Source organism: Haplochromis burtoni, unplaced genomic scaffold (genome assembly GCF_018398535.1).
Source record: "Haplochromis burtoni strain Fernald_Lab_line unplaced genomic scaffold, NCSU_Asbu1 Contig_471, whole genome shotgun sequence".
In the NCBI taxonomy this organism is placed as follows: Eukaryota; Metazoa; Chordata; class Actinopteri; order Cichliformes; family Cichlidae; genus Haplochromis; species Haplochromis burtoni.
Window position 1 is genome coordinate 270212 of NW_024582832.1, and position 20668 is coordinate 290879.

Below are 20668 nucleotides of genomic sequence, written 5' to 3' on the forward strand. Positions count from 1 at the left end.
TTATTTATTTATTTATTTATTTATTACAATGAGGGAAATACTCCAACAATGCAGCAAATCCCAGATTTGGAGGTGAACAGGGTCCAGCATTCTTGAGTTAAATCCTTTTTCTTTTTCTTAATGTATAGTTCTGAAAATATTTTCAGTTTGTGTTGCATGTGTTGTAAAAAAACAACCCAGTTATCGATCACAGCACAGTGCGTAAATTCTGACTTCCTGATTCACTAAGCAAACTGCTGTTCACGGGTTTGGACATTTCCATGGTAACAGTGACCTCCACCAGTCAGTGACATCGCTGTTTCAACTCTGCTGTAGCTCTTTTTCATGACAAAGTGAATCGAACGCTCTTTTGTTAAAACAAGGTTGCTATCATGCAGACTTGTGTTTCTACGGGAGCACAGATCATCATTTCACAATGTCACATCTCCCACTAAATCTGCTTTGGATGGCTACAAGATTATGGCTTATACTCAAAATTCCTTATGGAGAGCCAGAAGTTTCCATAATTAGGTAAGAGGGGGGAGTGCTTTCCGTTCCATTTCTGCATTTGTTTCCTTAATAGTGTTTTATTTTAAATATTTCAGGCATTTAAGTATTTTATGAATGCAAACTTATATGTGAGGTCATGAAAAATAACAATTTTGATGTGACAAAAGTCAGTCCTATTCACCCTATTGTCATGTGTAAAATAATTATTTAGTCATTAAGTTGTTTTGTAAAAATTCATAAAGTTTTGACCTATGACCATCTTCAGCTTCAGAGCATTGCAACAGTGTGAAAAGCCTTTTAAGAGTCAGGTCCATGTTTAGGTAGAAAATAACATAACTGGAAGCACAATAGCCCGCTTACAGCCCCACTCACACCTGCAGGCGTGTCTTATTTAGTAAGCATTATGACAGGAAATAAAAGGTCATGCTCTGTTTACAACCAGCTTACATTAATACAAAAATTGTCACGTTTATGATGTTCGTTGAACTCCTTGTTGAAGCTTATCACAGATTCCACCCCGCCTCCACCCTACTTTATGTTGTTTCTACAAGCTGGCTTCAACTGTTTCGCACCTGCTGGTGATGTCAGAGCGATGGGGCATAGAGTTGTTTACTGGATTTGATCAGCAGGTTGCGTGTGCAGCTTCTTTGCGTGCTGCCGACCTCCATTAAGCCCCTCTGAATGTGTGTCTCCGTCTTACTCGGCCCTGTCTCTGTAAGCTTTAGCCATGTGGCTGGGGATGTTTGACAGATGATTTACTTGGCTGCCATGCAGGCAAACATGCCCCCGATGTTACCTCGGTTGGGTGTTGTCGTGTCACTGACTAGGCTTTCTATAGGCACTAACCCATTCAGAGTAATGGGATTGTTTCAAATTGTGGCAGACAGCCATGTGTAGAAAGATCATATGGGGAATATGGGAAGCACTTTCACCACAGAGTTCTCTTACACATATAAACATATCTGTATATAGAGAACTCATATTTCAGGTTTTATGTATGTTCATGTTTGTAGCTACTGTATGGACATTAATAGTGAAACAAATGGTAGCACAGTGTTCCAACATTTGGAAGAAGTAACTGCTATCACAAATGAGGTACAACACAAATGCTAAGGCAAAAGGAAGCCTGGATGTCAGGTCAGGGGGTAGATATCATCACCCCCACCTGAGATTAGACACCAAGCCCCAAGTCCAACAGAAGGAGCATTGAGTGCAAGAGCTGACCTGAAAGATAGCATCACGGTGAAGCCCCACTAAGACTGGGAGAGCATCTGGGAAAAGGACGCAACACATAACAGCAATGCTCAGTGGCTAGTAAAGCTAAGAGCAGACCATAGTAACCTCTCTGAACAGGGGCCAGTAATCTTCACAGTGGCAGATATGCAAGAATGAGTCTCCAGTTTGAAGACTTGGACACAACTGACCGTGTGCTTAGTGAATACTTCAGGCAACAGAAACCCAAGAAAGAAGAGGAGCAAGAAGAAGAACCATCATAGAAGGACAGGCCTCTGCAGGGTGTGTACCACCGGCAGAGAGAAGAAGTGGCTGAATCCTACCAGCTGGACAAAGCTGGACTGAAAGACAGCACAGAGACACTAGTTATGACAGCACAGGAACAAACTCTAAGTACAAGATCCATAGAGGCTGGGGTCTATCACACCAGGCAAAACCCCAGGTGCAGGCTGTATAAAGCACTTGATGCTGTGAACCCCAAGCTAGGCAGGTGGCTCCAGCAGATCCCAGGACAACAACCGAGATCTTCATCCAGAAGAACAGAGTCCTATATATATACATATACATGGGTTCTGCGCTATTTATGCATTTATTTTCATCTGTAAACCTCATGAAGTACAGTGCATTGATTCTAAAAGTGACATTTAAAAGGGTTTTCTGTTCAATCTGACCCAATACTAAATTCTTTGCAGGGGGGTGGGGGCATCCAAGAGCCTTTGGAAAGAAATATCGACTTGCTGTGCTCATCAATAGCTCCCTAACATATAACAAACACGTCAGTGGAGTGTTTTCAGCAAACATGAGAGGAAATTTCCTATAGATTGGTCAGAGTATAATGGCAACACACACACTGGAACTGGTCAACAACTGCCCGAGGTGCATGTGTTTCCACTGTGTGTGTGTGTGTGTGTGTATGTGTGTTCAGAATGCGTAAGCTAAGTGGGCCTTTATCTTTGTTGTGTGACCTTAAAAGCCCGGTTATTGGTCATAAAAGCGCACGCGTCAGGACACTGTGCGCAGACAGAGTGTAAGGCCTCAGCACCAGTGTGTGCAGTATGTGTGTGCGTTGGAAAGCTTAGCAGTGTGTACACAGGGTTTCTTTATTTGATCACTGTTTAGATATGCTGTGCGTGACACCAGAAAGGCCATATCATTAAAGCTGTTTGTTTGTGTGTGGGTCAGTGTCTGTGTGTGCTGCCCTGTGAGCCAGGTAACAGGGGAAAGTGTACTTTCTGATAGATTAAGCCTTACATAACTCCGCATTCCACTCAGCAGGTAAACAAGCACCAGGACTAAGGTCAAAAACAGTGAGGTACCAGCTCAACTGTGGAGCCAGACGCTGGAGCCTGAAGCACATCCCAGCCTCAGTGACCCACATGCTCACAAACCCAAGCTGTCATTAAAATCTGTATGGCTTAGAAAGCTCAGTAATCAACAGGAACTGTAAGCATCCATTTGCGTAGTCACTTAATTGCCACTGTAGTGCAGTGACAGTCTCCAGCAGAGGTCGAGGAGTGCTTGGAAGAATGTTAGGACATACAGAAAAAGCCTTTATTTACACTGTCACACTCAAGCTAGGAAACGTACAGCAACTTGTTACATTGGGAATAGATAGAAAGAGAGTTGCTATAGAAGAAATTCATAGTTAGTAAATCTTGGCTTCGAATTTAACAGAGTCTACGTGCAAGAAAAGTGAGATCACAATTGAACTAACCCTGTGAGGTCTAAGTCACGATTGGTGATGATCCTAAACTAACTTGTTAGCCAAAAGTCACATGAAAGGGCTGACACCGCTCACATGTCTCTTTATTTATAAAACTGGAACCCGGAGAGCAGTTAGCTTAGCATAATGACTGAAAACATGCAGGTAGACTGAAGTTTATAAACTGTGCTTCTACTTTTCTTGAGTAGAAAGCACATTTTACACTTCACCTACACACACATTCATACTTCAGCACTTTTAGTCTATCACTGAAATATCAGTGAATGCATCAGGGTTCAGCATCTTGCCCAGGGACACTTTTCACATGAGGCTCTTTGCTGTGTGTCTTCACTTTAGGTTATCTAATCTTCTCCAGGTTTGGGTAGTGACTGCAGCACTCTGAGCAGAGAATCCCAGACTTCCCTGACCCTGGCCACCTCTTCCAGCTCATCAGAGAGGACACAGTCTTTCCCAAGCTAACCGAGAGATAGAATCTCTCCAGTGAGTCTTGGGTTTGCCCCAGGGGTGCCTCCCAAAAGGATACGACATGCCTGAAACACCACACCTCCAAGGCATCCAGGAGGCATCCTAATCAGATGCTCGAACCACACTAACTGGCTCGTTTTGATTTGAAGGAACAGGGGCCCTCCTCAACCTATATCTATAGGAGAGCCCAGCCATCCTTCAGAGGAAACTTGTATCTGTGAGCTCATTCCATTGGTCTTTACTGAGATCTTGATAAGTCCATGACCACAAGTGTGGGTAGAAATGTAAAAAAATATTCAAAAAAACCTTGTTATTAAAGTTTATTCCCCTGAAAACAGGAAACAGAGGGTTAAATATCAACAAGGGGGCTTTCTTTTTCAGCAATGCACATAAAGTGATTTCCATCAAATTAGGCTTAAACATACAATAACTGGACACATTCATTACAAGACAACAATCTGTTTACATTTATTTAATGGTCTTTACGGAGACATCCACATGTACACATTATGCTTACGTGTGGACGACTTTAATGCACAAGGCTAAGAGGCAGGCATGAGCCTGGATTCACATGCACGAGCCTCGCTAATAGATTCACGGAGATGGAATTAGAGGAAAGTATTTGCAGGGAGGGAGGTTTTAACATGATTTGTAACAGGATCAAACTGCATTTGCATTGGAATTGACAACTGAATTTGCATCGCTGACCAAAACATTCAAGTCCAATCTTCTAAATATATAAATTCATTTATAAATGGTTGTTCTGTGATGTACATTTATTGTCCCAGTGTTAGCTGTATATATGTCTGCGTGTAGAGCTTTTATGACCATTTATACAATGCTTAAATAAACATTGTGCGATTGGTGTTTATCTGTGCATATGAGCACAAAATAAAGTATCCCAGTGGTATAGTAGCACTGAAATTTAATTAGCTCATGGACACTTTTTGGCAATAGCCTCTACTCTGATCCTTACCAGATGTACCTGACTCCTCAGACTACTCAGATATTTTACTCTCACCTTAGGAAACTCACAGGTTTGATGGGTAATTTTCAATGCTCACTATACAGTTATTTTTCAAGCTGTTTGGAGAAATTGTCCTTAGGGGTGACTGTAGCTCAGGTGGTAGAGCAGGTCATCCACTGATCGGAAGGTTGGTGGTTCGATTTCTGGCTTCCCCTGGTCTACATGCCAAATATCATTGGGCAAGATACTAACCCCAAATTGCTCTCCGATGCATCCATCGGAGTATGAATGTGTGTGAGTGTTAGCTATGAAGCACTTAGAAAGATGTGCTTGTGCGAATGGGTGTGAATGGGTGAATGCAAAAGTTGTGTAAAGCGCTTTGAGTGCTCAGATGAGTAGAAAAGCGCTATATAAGAACCAGTCCATTTATCATTTACTTAAGTTGTTGTAGAATACCCAGCTCCCAAAAATCATCCAAGGTCTTTACCTCAGAAACCGCAATCCAGGAATTAAACTGACGGCTCGACAAATGAACAAATTCAACATAAATCTGACTTTCTGACCTTCTTGGCTTCTTAAATTTCTGGCAACATTCATCGGGCACCAGTTCAAGAACTTAAAGCACTGCAGGATTACCATGGACAACTCGGTGCTGTCATTTAAGTTTACTGTATAGAACCTTTTTTGATAGGTAACTGAAACCATTAAGGTAGCAATTAAACAGTCTTCACTTTTTGTCATGAGCCTTAGACGGCATTGTAAAGAGAACGATCCACTTCAATAAAAGACAAAAGCTGAACAGCTGAACGTCCTTTGTTAAATACCACATAATAAATTCAGTCCACCAACCAAAGTTGTTGCATAAATGTGTAAACCCCCTTACCCTCATGTTATCAGTTTGAGTCAAATGGCGCACAACCACACACAAGTGCAATCTGTCAGGAAGGTCACTTTACTATTTCCAAGATTTATTTGCTTACATTTAATGTCTTTTATTATTTTCTAATGTAAATAAGTGCAGCTAAAAACCAAAGAAAATGGTCCAAGTAATGCTTGAGGTAAACAGCGAGAGCCTGTGTTGTGTTGTACATGCGTGTTTGCCGATTTTAGGTCACCAACAGTATCATCCCAAATCCAGCGAGTCAGATTGGTTGTGTGCTAAGGCTGCCCTCAATGTTAAACTGCCATGCTCTGCATTATAGGCTTAAGCTAATGCTCATTAGCAACAGCGTCTCAGTGGATGGGTTACATGCACACATTTTTTGATTGAAAATTTCAGGTCAAATTTTACATGGAAAGTGATTATGATGATTCTAATGTTTGTGTGCATTTGTCTCCTGCTTATCTTTCTTTGATCAACTTCCTAAAAGTTCGCAATCATTGCAGTCCAGTAGTTATTGCGGACTGTTGTTTACAATTATATTAAAAAAATTAAAAATGCATTTTTGGGAAGACAAGAAATGTATCAACACATTGATGCCAAGACGAAGAGTGTGTTCAGAACAAAAAACTGCACCCAGAAAGTAATCAACTATTCAATCCACAAGAAGTGGGCTTCATGTAAAAGTAGCTATATGTAGTAAAGACAACAAACTAACTTGAATTGCATTGTCCTCCATTACAGAAACATACGAGGCTAAAGAAACGGGACAACGATGCAGAGTGCATTAGCAATAAAGAAAGAACAGTATCGCACATGGACAAACCTCTACGGCATTCTCCACATTATAAAGCTCCTTAGGTGTGTTCAAATTCCTGAGCATTTACCTCATGTGCATGAAAACATATGCCACCAAATGACTTCCCACTTGAACACTATAGCTTGGTAGTGAAACATTCTGCAAAGACGCCATAGCTAAAGGATTAAGCAGTGATAAAAAAGACCAACAGATTAGGCATCTTCAGTAATAGTGATAGAGAAAACTCTTTATGATGCTCTGCGTACAGCAGCATGGGTCTTTAAAGTTGTTTGCCCTTGGGCCAGTAAAGGTCGGAAACACAGATGGAAAACGTGGATAAGCCGACAGGATTTATGTGCCCGACTGTATGTGTGCACCAAAGTCACCATTTCTCCTAATCTTGCCTTGTGTGTTATGGTTTCTGATAGCGGCAGAGAACTCCACACTTAAAAATCCACTCATGTCATGCACACGCTGTGTTTCCTGACATGAGTGGATTAAGTAAACTGTGCATGGAAGCTGTGCTTTTACTCTATGTTGTGTTCCGTGACTTTAAAGACAATTGCATAATTACAGTGAAGGAAGAAGGAAGAAGAAGCTTGCTTTCATGATAAATAAAGGATTAAATGGGATAAAACAAATGTAGTCTTTGACCTTTTTAGCTTAGCTAGTGACATTACTCTAGGGATGCTACAGTGACTTCTGTCAGCCTAGACTCAAATACATGGATCTCAAATCATCTCCGATAGAGTGCAATTGTATTTTGGACATATATTTATTCATTGTACTGAAGATGACTTCTGATGACTTTCGTGTGTGATCAGATTTGAATTGTCATGCCACCACGTTGACATTTTTTGGCCTTGACTTTAATAGCGCAAATACTTTTTTCCAACCAATTCAGGATGAAAACATTGATCCTAACTTTAAAATTGTTGACATTCACTAAGATGGAATGCTAATCCAGAGGTTAGCTGCAGCAGCAGCTCACTATTGCAGGGAATTTATGACCTGAAACTTTAGCTGGACTATATTATCATTATATGAAACATGAAAAAGCACTTGCTGCTTTATTTTTCAATAATATATAAGGATGAAAACATTGTGGCTAACTTTAAAATTGTTAACAGTCAGTAAGATGACATGCTATCTAATCCAGAGGTTAGCTCTAGTGGCAGCTCACTGTTGCAGTGAATATATGACCTGAAACTGCAGCTGGACTGTATTTGTCACGGTTCTGGGTCGGTTCGACCCAGTAGTTTGAGTTCTGATGTTTTGGTTTATTTTTGAATGATTGTTGTGTTTTCGGGTGCTATTATTATTATTATTATTGTTATTAGAATTCTTTGTGTCTGTTTGTTCTTGTTTAAGGATTTGTTCTTCGGTCGTGTCTGCTTAGTATAGGTCTAGTTCCATGTGTCATTTTCTGTCTGTCTCTCAGTGTTGAGTCTGCGTCTTTGTGTGATGATTTCTTGTTCCCGTTTTATTGTGAAGGTCTGCGTCTCATGTGAGTGTGTTCAGTTTTACCTCTTGTCTCGTCTCGTTAATTACTCCCAGCTGTGTCCCCCACCTGTGTGTAATCTCCCTGTGTTTCTCTGTGTGTATTTAAGTCGTGTCTTCTGTCTTTGTAGTTGCTGGTCCGTCTGTGTAGCTACCATGTTCCTTTCGTGTGTTCGCCCTGTTGTCACTGTCATGTACCGTCTTCCTTCTTCGTTCGTGTTCAGGTTCGTGTTCTTGTTCAGGCTCAGTAGTTTAGTTGTCCCAGTATAGTTTAGTTCTCCGTTTGCTGTTTGTCTATTCTTATTTTTGTGTTCAATAAACCACCTTCACCACTGCCTGCGATTGGATCCTCCTTTATTATTTCCACATGGCTCATTTCACTCGCCGTGACAGTATTATCATTATATGAAACATGAAAAAGCACTTGCTGCTTAATCTTTCAATAATATATAAGGCACTTTAGAGCTTTTAGTGATGCTGTATTGTGATTGTTAGTTTTCATTTTCTTCAGTAAGGTACAGTGCTCTTTGTTTCCAACTTGCGATTCCATGTACACATTTCTCTATATCTGCTCAAAAAAAGATAATCAAAATAAATGATGGGCACACCAAACATCTGTATGCAGGGGTCTGTAACTTGATGATCCAGGTATGTATTGTACCGTCTTGCTAATTGCAAAATAGGAGGCTAAACCATTCTATGTTCACTTGCTCAAGCCAATGAGCTTATGCTGTTTTCTGCCTTCACTTAGTCTGGTTTCAAAATATATGAATTCAAATGACTATGGCAAAAGTGTTCAGCTTGAGGCTTCAAACTGAGACATGACTAATGAGTAACACTGTGGTGCCTTTGTCTATGTTTTACAGGCTATATAGTTCATGGCTAAACATCTACATCCTAGCATTACTACACTTGCATGTTGGTGTTCTTGCGCACAGTTTCAAAGATCCCCTACTGTTGCTGTATACACTTAAATTGGCACAGTCAGAAACATTACAAAATTCCAAAAAGGAACCTGAAAACATATTTAAATGTTGTCACTGGTAACAACATTGCCACTCTGGAAGTCTTGAAATGGAGCATTAATAGAAAACATAACTGTTATCTAACCCTGATCAGATGGTGTTGATCTCTTAAACTGATTAAAACAGGAGTGAAATGAATGAATAATGGTTGAACATAATACCTGAAATGAGAGTGGAAGTACTGAACTTCACACTAAGGCTGATGTAAATAGTCACTGCAACACACACACACACACACACATTCAGTATCCAAAAAGCAAAGAAGGTTCAAGGTCCCACTGAGAGTTTAAAATGCTATAATGAGAAGTGTAATTACTTATATATATAAATATATTCATTATGAATAATAACGTTTGTGCTTTTGTTTAATTATTTAAAAATTGAAAAGAATATCTCAAACATGTATTCATGGTGGGCAGCACGGTGGCGCGGTGGTTAGCACTGTTGCCGCACAGCAAGAAGGTCCTGAGTTCAATTCCACCATCAGGCCGGGGTCTTTCTGTGTGGAGTTTGCATGTTCTCCCCGTGTTTGCGTGGGTTCCCTCTGGGTACTCCGGCTTCCTCCCACCGTCCAAAGACATGCAGCTTGTGGGGATAGGTTAATTGGATAATCCAAATTGCCACTAGGAGTGAATGAGAGTGCGAATGGTTGTCTGTCCCTGTGTGTTGGCCCTGCGACAGACTGGCGACCTGTCCAGGGTGTACCCTGCCTCTTGCCCTACGACAGCTGGGATAGGCTCCAGCGACCCTGAAATGGATGTGTTCATTTTGTCTCCAATCACACTGAATCACGATGCAACAGCTGGAAAAACTGAGAAAGTACAGACTGTAACTAAAGATCTCCAAAAAAAAAAAAGCCATCTAACTATTTTTAAACAGCTTGAGTAAAGATGACACTTTTGTTATTTGCATATTACCTATTAGCAAGAATTTGCAAGATCAATACGTGTTCACCTGTTCAGCCTAAGGCCTGCAGTGACTCATGCAGGCCCGCGTGCGTCAGTCAGAGAATTCCAAGCTTTTCCAGGCTTGTTTTTCCCATATGAAGAACTTGCAAAGACGTGAACTTGACTGAGGTCAAATTTCAGGTAAATTCTTTCCAATGGGTTTTTTTTTTCTTTTTTTAGGATCTGAGGTTTAAAATTCCAGACGAATAAAATGTATATTTAATACATATATAAACAGACAAACAGAAAACTGACTTAGAGATATTTATACAACATAATGGGAATGTGTGTTGCCATTCAATTTCAGCTTCAGTACATGTGCGGTGCTAACAGTGCTGCTACAGAATTGTAAAGATGCTTGTTACTTTCTGTTAAATGCTGTTAGCACAATAATTGGTGTTTTGGGCAGAAGATTTTTTTTGACTGAAGAGACTTATATGTATTTAACTGAGAACTTGCCTGGCACATCTGCAGTTGCCCTCCTCTTGAACTTCAAAAAAAACCCTCCAAAAAATGTTCAGTAAAAAGAATAAAAACCAAAATTTCTAACTTTTCTAAACTTACTGTTTGTCTGCAACATTTCCACTGATGTAGGTGCTGCTGTGATCCAATCATAGTTAACATTGGCTAATGTTCACAAGTTAGAAATATGACTATTTCTAATTTTCTTATAATAATATTATTATGTCTGTTCATGCTGTTGGCAAAATGATGAACTTAACCACACTCAGAACAGTCAAAATAATGGATGTTGTTTATATAAATAACTAGAAGATAAATATGGGACTCGTTGTTTGTTTTTATACAGCAAAATACCAATCCTCCATCCATTCTCTTCCGCTTATCCTTTTCAGGGTTGGTCTGGAGCCTATCCTCTCTTAGGGCAAGAGGCAGGGTACGCACTGGACCTCGACAGAGAACTCACGCAAACACGGAGAGAACGTTCAAATTCCACACAGAGAAACACGGCCTGATTGTCCAGTTGAACTCAGTGAGGCAACAGTTCTAACCACTGTGCTGCCCTTTGCAAAATACATTTATGTAAAATTATGGGACTGCATTGGCTGTGCTTTCTCAGCCCTACACTCACCAGCCAGACACTGTTGACACTCCTGAAGTCTATAATAAAATACTAGTACACAAGATCTTCCTCAGTTAAGATGTTTTTTAATTCTCTTATAGAAAAAAGAGGATTTCATAACTTAGCTTTCATTATGTTTGCATATCTATATTCCTTATAGTTTAACTATAGAGGTCAATGACATACGTGTAACAATACATGATGATATGGAGGAAAAAGGGTGATTAACATGTCTTGAAGTCTCATTGCTTTAAATACATTTACAAAATTATTTCTTCGACTTTCTCTAACAGATAGAATTAGGAAACATTCATTCAAACTGAAATGAGGAGTGTAACCTTGTCACTTTTTAATATTTTATAGCTCGTATTCACAGCAGAATGATGTTGGATGTTGATCTTCTGGGTTGCATGTTAGCTGATCAAGGCTTTATCAGCAAATCTTTCAGCTTGCCAGAAATTTGTCTTCACTTCCTTGTCAGCTGAATTCCCTTTTCCCAAACGGGACTAACACTTCATACACATCCGTTTGGCTTCTGTGAGACTAACATTCCAGCCTTAAACAAGTTTCAAGCATGAGGTAACTGGGTACAGGTTATGTGTTGCAAGACAAGAGGGGAAGAAAACCAGCCTGGAGGCTACCAAGGTCAACCACAACGTATTCTGTTTTAGCTGAATCCAAAATTAGTAACATCGTAATGCTGCAGACATATCGCTCCCATTCAGCATGTCAGCCACTGAAGGTCATCAGAGATATAAAAATATATAAGCCTAGTTATGTTTGGCTTTTTTACAACTGTTTTCCCTGAGAATTCCCTCTGCAAAACATGTTTACAAGCTGTGAGAGTGTGTCGGCTGATAAGACAGCATGTGGACAAGCAGGCTGGAGTCTTCCACTCTGCTGCCAGCATGGCAAACACCAGCGGGAGTGTTTGTGAGCAGTGGGCAGGACCTGGACTCCACATGCTGTTCAAACACGTGGATTCTGAATGCCGTGGAGCAAGAAACACAGAGCTGTGGACCATCTCTCCCTCCCTCCACCCACACGCACACACACAAACACATGTATGCACAGGCTTCTTCACAGACATGTGCTCCTATTTATAAGAGTAAGACAGAGATGTCTTACTCTTATAAATTCTAAGAGAAATCCAAAGATTTTAGACATAAATGACTAAGCACAGAATCCAGATTTTCCTACCTGGGAATTAACTATTAAGAGATAAATAAAGCCAACTGACCTGCTGACCTCCCATTGAGATCACAAGACTAGCTAAAAACAGACTCAGATGACCTGATCACATGACCTCTCACCACTTTTTTCCGTGAATCAGCCTTTAACAATTTAATACCTACTGCAACAAGTTTTTGTTTCTCCAGCTTTTCATTCAGTGCGATTACCAAACGAAGATCTCAGTTTGTTCAGTGGATGATGTCCACATATGTCCAATATGATTTATTCCCAACAGCCACTCCTCTTTATTGTGCTTTGTGTTGGATAAACAATAATGGTGAAAGCTGTTGTCATGGTGCGGCTGGCTGGGCTCAAAATCCTTATTTTCCTGTTTCTCTAACCCTTCTTGGTTTTAGTCTCAGGAGTTTCTCCGTTGGTGCTTTCTTACACCTGCTGTGCATCTGGTAATCAAGTGTTTGGTGTTGGAACGTTTCTCTGCCAGAGCATCATTGCCATTATGGTGAACCTTCAGCTCCCTCTCTTACCCATTGCTTATCTTTGTTTGCCTGCATTAATCCAGCCTCTCCTCACCTCTCCTAGTTGTCAGCTTGATGCTCCTGTTGAAACCTTACTAACTCACCTACTCTGTTACCCACTCTCTGCAACATGTCAGGACTTTTCTGCTTATCTGCCTGCCCACTCTCCACTTGTCACCTTTTCCAGTTCTTGAATTACTGCCAGCTGTTTATATACTCCCACCGAGTCTCCATTCCTTGACAACGCAAGTAACATTGTCTCAAATTATCATGTTTCATCCTGCAAACAGTATTTAGTTTTATTTATACAGCGTCAAATCACAACCATCACCTTAAAGTGCTTTATATTCTAAGGTAGAGGCCCTACAATAATACAGAGAAACCCCTAACAACCAGACGACCTCCTATGAGCAAGCATTTGGCGACAGTGAGAAGGAAAAAAAACCTTTAAACAGGAAACCTGCCCTACTGTGAACAGGTAGTGCTGTCCAATGTTTCAATGAATCATCTACTGATTATATGCTGTCCCCCTCCAACCCCACTATTAGAAAATTAGTTGCCCTCTGACAATAAACACAGTAAACTTTCCAACTGTTCTTTGAGTCTGCTCCTCGGGTCGGCTTTTTGCCAAAACACGATAGTTCTATTGTTCTATTTAATCTGAACATGGCCCTAAAAAAGTCAGTGACCACTGTGGAACTCTCTTGGTTTTTATTACCACTGTTCATTTTAAAGCTCAGTTTTTAAAACCTTACGATGTAACTACAGCCCAGCCCATGCAGCACTATATTAATGATTGACCTTGATTAGCTTCACTGTTTATATTATACCAACATAGCTGTTTCGCTAGCCACCATGCAGCACATCATTATATACCAAATAGCCTAGGGTGACCAACCGTCCTCTTTTCCCCGGACATGTCCACTTTTCACGTTCTGTCCGGGGGGATTTTCGAGATTGATAAAAATGTCCGGGTTTTCCTATATTCCGACAGAGGACCCATGTGTGTGAAGTCATCCTCGAACTGCTGCTTTGTGAGCGCTTGTTCTGCGCTCACAGACGGGAGAGACAGCGTGCAGCAACGCGCCTAATGATGTTTAAAAGATCCCAAAGCGCAAGTGCATCTTTTCAGACAAACTGCAAAAGAAATTTCCCTCGTACCAACCATAGCTGGATTGGCCATCGGGCATACCGGGCATCTGCCCAGTGGGCCGACGGAGATTTTTCGTTTTTACGGCCAATGGTTTTGTTGTTGTTGTTTTGTAATGCTATAAACAATGAAAGGTGGTGGATTGGCCAGATGCTGGCCGGTGTGTAAAAATAACTCAGTTATTTGGTGGTGTCTGTGGCGGAGCTTCCACAGAGGCCAGCAGGTGGATGAGTGTCAGGTGAACTGAATTTCAGGTAAGAAGTTATGACCTGCAGTCTATCTGGGTCAGATATAACCCAAGTTTAGGTGGAGTTTATTTTCGTTGTGCTGACATTTTACAGTCAGTTACAATAACTCGTACTGCGTACTAGCTAGCATGACGGAGTTTATATACAGCTGGGCGGATGCTATGATGTTACTGATAGTGATATGATGTCGGTTTGGTTATGTGATGAGAGGGAAACATGAAGATGAAACCAGGAGATGTCCTTACTGAATCATCAGAGCTGAACAGGTGACATGAATGAGTTGAAGGGAAGTTATGAACTGTTTCTGAGAGACAAATAACACCAGGATCCTTTTCTAAGTAGCTGACAGCTGGTAACTGTGCAGGTGCGGATCTAGCAAAGTGTTGCCAGGGGGGCAGGTAGGGCATTAACAGGGAAAGGGGGGCACAAATAAATACTTCCTTATTCTCATTTAAAATGTCTAGCTGTTATTAAATAATTATCTGAAGCTTACAACCAAAGTTTTTATCTGATGTAAAATGTACAGAAATCATACATATACCAACAATCACTGTCACCACAGCATTTGTTTTCATTCAAAGGCTTTATGGCTTTTCATATAATACCTGGTGGGCCGGTCTCTAGTCAAAATTCCCTGGTCAGTTTTTTGTTCCAGTCCAGCCCTCATTCCGACCCAGTACTGGTATTTTTTTCTTATGCAGATGAGGCATTATTTCTGTACCATTATTTAATTCCAGAGGTTTTTAAGTTATTTTTTTGCACTTGTTGACTTGTAAAAGCTTATATGACATATTTTATTTCACAATTAATTAAACACACAGAGAAGGCATCATTTAAATATGTTAAATATGACTGAGCTAAGTGTCCTCTTTTTTGGAAATCAAAATATGGTCACCCTAAGATAGCCCAACTTTAGTAACCCTACAAACGTCACTACTGTCTAGCTTTCTGCCTTCATTTATGTTGGAAGTGATAGCAGAGCTGTACGTTTTAATTTTTCAGAAATCTTTCAGTCTGAAGCTTACAACCAAAGTTTAGATGGAAACTAGTGAGCTAACTTCCTGCTAACTTCTAACTCCGTTAAACTTCATAAATGCTGTTTTCATGGATGCCTGGATGTTAAACTTAATTGTTACACCTGGTAGAGCAGCCACACTGATCATTTTATTAAAGATGAAAGAATTTAGACAGTTTGTAACTCTCAGTGATGCCACAGTGTTTGTTTGACTTTGGGACCTGAAGCAGAGTTTGGACCTAGAAACAGCTAATGACATCAGACTTAAAGACCTGATAGAGATGGCCACCCCAGTGTCCAGTTTGCACTCAGTCAAAAATGAGAGCAAGAAGAAATTGTTTTGGGCAGAGTGAAACATTAAAAGACCAGGACTAAAAATTAAGCTAACACAGAAGCATGAAAAAAAATTGCAGCTTCTCTAATGGCCACTTGAGGCTTGTCCAAAAAGTGAGTCAGCATATTAAAATTCGTTTTAGACAGTTATGTAAAAACATTTAGTGCCAGGTGCAAAAAAATGTTTGGGCTTCTATGGATAAAGTGCCCCTTTTCTTCCCTGTTTGTGGTGGTGGTGGTGGCATTTTTCAATGAGTCATCTACTGTTTACATGATTAGCACTAATAAACAGTATTCACTGGCTTCAAAATAATAAAATAAACAATATGGACTTTTTTTTTAATCTTCAACAAGCTTTCTAGATGTTTTTAATTTTCAAAACATTTCTTGTGTGTTTTAATACAAAAAGAGTTGTTTTTTCGTGTGGTATTTCTAAAATATATGTCAGTATGTTATTTTTTCATGCGTATCAGCAGTACTATGTGCCTTTATTGCCTCCTCTGTGAAGAGCAAGGGCTGGCCACTGTAAGTGGGTCACAGCTCCACCCTGCTGCTGCTGTGCAGTGGAGCTCAGTGAGCCCGGCTGAAACCCTCCTTAGGCTGATTCAGGGAGAAATAATGGGGCCAACGACTCCCAATCCCCTCAAGAGCCATGGCAAACCACGGCAGCAAGCTGGCAGGGAGGCCCAGTGGAGCACAGGGTGGAGGAGGGTTTCAAAGGAGCAGCTACTGGCTCACTAAGACCCTCTCACATGTTTGTAATCTACAGTGTATGTCACAGAGGCCGTTTTGATTTACAGTGCAGCAGGTCTATACTGTAATTAAGCAGAAATGCCTTTGAAAGTACTACCTGATATGATTACGTCCTATTTGGCTGCATTCTGCACATCAAGGCACTTACTAGTCAGGCCTCAGATATGAGTTTTATTTCACTCATGCTTTCCTTCCAGTTTCCTGTAGATCCCAGATGGAGGTGGACATACATGCCCCTTAAACTTATAGTACTATTTGTAGGCTGAAAATTAATTATCATTTTTGTTGCAATATTCTACAGTCAAAGATCCCAAAACTGATAATCAGTAGCTTGTCTATAAATACAATACATCACAAAGGATCATGTCACATGTACATGTTTGTACAGTACTTTCTGTTGCTAATTCAGCTAACATGCTGCTGTCTCTACATGACTCCTTTTGGAAAGTAATGTCAGCCATGTCTGTTGAAGTCAGAATTTTTGCCATATTCAAAAGAATCTGCAAAATTGAACATGTGGAGCTAGCCACTGGGGCAACCCTTTGTGAAAAAGGGGGCAGCTGAAAGTAGCTTCTTCCTCTTCTACCATCTTCAAAGATATCTACACACAGTTGAGGTTGCCAGGCTACTAAATCAAAGAGAAAAATGATGTTCAGCTTCAACAGCCAGGCTGAATTCTTTGCTGCTTGTCCGTGTGTGCGTGTGCGTGTGTGTGTGTGTTTACATATCTTTGTGGGGACCAACAACCTTATAGGTCAGACTCAAAATGTGGTTTTAGTGTCAGGTTAGGTTTAGATTAAGAGTTGGTATTACACATTCATTTTTGATGGTTAGGGCACGCAGCTAGGGAAAGCCTTATGTCAATTAGATGTCCCTACAAAGATATGAAAACACGGTGTGTGTGTGTGTGTGTGTGTGTGTGTGTGTGTGTGTGTTTTAATGCAAAAAGAGTTGCATTAAGAGTTGTGTCACACACACACACACTTTTTGAGAGCAGCATCCTGTAAACTGTATTTAGGAAGCCTTAGCTGTTGTAGCACAGGCTTGAGAAATCCACTCTGTTTAGGAAACTGTTTAGTCCCCTTTGTTGAGGAGCACAATGACAGAAGCGCTGCAGAGCAAAAACCTGCTGCTTTTCTTTCCTTCTCCTGTGGTTTGCCTTTGGATCAGAAATGCCCATAGAAAGATTTTTAAAGAAAAGGGAAAGGAATGACGCTGATTTAAAAAAAATAAAAATTCAGTTTCAGACAGTCAGTGTGGAGAGGGGTGAGGAACACTGTGTTCCTGCTGGTGGCTTGCTAGAGGGGTCTTATGTAAGGCTGGTTTCTTTCTGGCAGCAGTGCAGAGCCCCCGATGACAGTGTCATACTGCTAATTAATACACACCAGCTAGAGGTGAGTCCTCAGTGGCTGCTTGTGTGTGTGCTCATTTTTGTGTCTACATGGGAGACTTGGAAACTTAGAAAGCAATGCTGATTGATTATTAAAGGGTCACAGATGCATTTTAATTACACTGTGAGACCTAAGGTGCCTGTCTGAAACTAGATTCTTATTGGAATATCAGTGTAGTCCAGATGTAATCAGTTTTAATGAAAGGCATTTTCAGTGGTGGACTAATGAGATCACCCTCAGCACACCCACTAAATGTATTGTTGTGGCTACAGGAAAGCTATACAAATACACTATTGCTAATATATTTTAGTGTAGCAACTCCACTGGGGCAATTTCTTTTGAAAGAAATCTTTAAAAATGAATGGATTCAAGTTTGAAAGAATAGACATTTCAGGAAATTATTTCTTATCATGTGGAGAGCAAGAATGCAAATTGACACCACTCTCGTGTTGAATCTCCTGACCTTCCAGCTCTGACTACACAGTCTTTTCTGGATCCAGTTGGCTTGGCAGGAAGTCATTGGCTCAGTATGAGCTTCCTGCTTCTGCCTCAGCCTGAAATAAAAACACAGAGAGAAAGTTCTGGCTGGAGACTCCAGCTCTTCACTCTCCACAGGACAGAGAAAGGATATCCTCCTCTCTTCACACACAGTCAGGGAGCTGTTTGACAAAGTGCCAAATATACGATGATATCCCCAGTGTTTCTTTCTTCTTCTTTTATCTCATTAATTTCTTCATTTAAAGTTACGCTTTCATTTAGAGCTGTTAAAGATGTTTCTTAGGATCTATAAACCTTCCTTCCTTTTCCCTTAAAATAAAATATCTAATAAAAGCATAGTTATTATATGAATTCGGTCACTTTAATGACATATATTTGCAGGTATATTGAACATAGTTTTGCACATTTGAACTTAACTTAGATAAATAATGCACTGTGTAAAATAGCAGCAAAAAACATTCTTTGGCATTGTCCATACCTACATAGTTATTTTTACTCTCCATTTTGGCCTTTCATCCACATGTAAACAGCATTTTAGGTCGCTGGAAGTAGAGCTTTTAAAAACTGCTTTTTTGGAAACTCGGTTTGTGTTTTTACTTGTGGAAAAGGAAAATAAGATTTTGTCTTGCAGCATCAAAGCTGTGTACTTTTATTTGGTTTTTAGTCAGATTGTGTGTCATCTTATTGGCCAGTTTTTCTATATGGTTGGGGTTATATCACAACTTGTTTTTTTGGCATGCCTTTGACAGGACTTGATGTTTGTGTTTTCATATAGACAGGGATATTTTCTAAATTAAATTGAGAATACCGTGCCTTAAAAAGTACTGTGTGAGTGTGGGTGTAATGTTGTTCTTACAAATCATAAGCAATCAAACAGACACTTCTTTCTGGATCAGTTCTAGATTTTGCTGCTGCAGCCTGTCTTGGTTTTATTATCAGCTTGTTAGCTAGCAAACTGTAGATGTAAACAGATATTGCCGTGCAGTTTGGTTTCATAATGATGCATGTTATGTATTATGTATTAAACATATGAAACAAAGAAAGAAATTAGTAATTATTGTTATGATGTAGTTTGCAAGAAATATAATTTATGGTAATGAAAAAATAAGGACAAAAACAGTAGCTCTTTAAATAAATTCATTTATTTCCTTAGGTTTGCTATTCATAATTAATACAGACAAAAGCAATACTCGACTACCAAAATTTATAAATCATTATAATCATCTCTTGTGTGCATCACAATAAACAGTATATTGAATTATGTACACTGGAAGACAACACATTCAAACTGAGTGAATCAAAGATGAGTGGATAAAGAAAAATCTGTCTATGGACACAGAAATGGGGAAAGCGCATTTAGACATGTCGCGAACAGAGTTCCCAGCCATGGAAAAACAAAAACACTTGGCAGAAAGAGAAATGTACAAGGAGCTAAGCAGCTCCTGCTCATCACAATAAAGAAAAAGAAATCAATGCAACATTACATTTGGTTCCACAGTTGTAAACTAGATTTTATTCATGTCACTATTGCATATGCCATTAGGTAAAGTGTGTCAACAAGGCAAAGAGATTTCTATAGTAAAATAGACAAAGATAATTTTTTCCCCATATAGTCACTGTGAGGGAGAAAAGAATAACATAAACTGTATTTCCCAAAACGCCCCCACCCCCTCTTTAAAAAAATCGGTAGCCAAAGTCTTTACAGAGGAATATCATCGCAACATATTTTAAATCTAAGTACTCTATGTATATCCAATAGATTTTTTTTCTTTAGTTAAACTCTATATACATAATATACACATTCAAGATTATGAAGATAAATAGATACCACGACTTAGTGTGGTAAAGCTCCAATATTATTTCACTCTTGTCAAAACCATTTGCACATTGTTTCTGAGGTGTTTCCACCAGCTCAACGATACATTCAGACATAAAATTTTACAATCTACTGTACACTAAAGGGGTAGAGAGCCAGTTGGAGTTGCCACAGCAGACGGCACAAAGACCACAGTTAGGATACCGATAGAGTGCTTTAAATTTACCTTGAAAACAAATACCCTAGCGGCCATTTTGGAGGTTCACAGAAAGAGTCTTGATTCAGATTTGTTTTTTCTTTTAATAATTTCCCCCCAACTGGATTCATCAAATTAAAACAAGCCAGTTTTTCTAAAGAGGAAATAGCACATTTTTCCTCTAGCAAATTAAACTGTGAATATTGCAAACAGTAAAGTTAAAGGTTTTGTGTCTACGAGTTAACATTAGCAACATTTGCTAACAGTCCTAGCATTACCTAGCTTTTGATAACATTAGCCAGTTTGCTTACTTCTGAAATTTCTTTAGACTTATTAGCTTTACACAGTATGTTAGCATGTTCAGAAACAGAAAAACATACACATACAGATTGTTCTCTTAGGAGTTCAGACACATATTGGTCTGGAATAAACAGTTGCTAATGGGGGGGG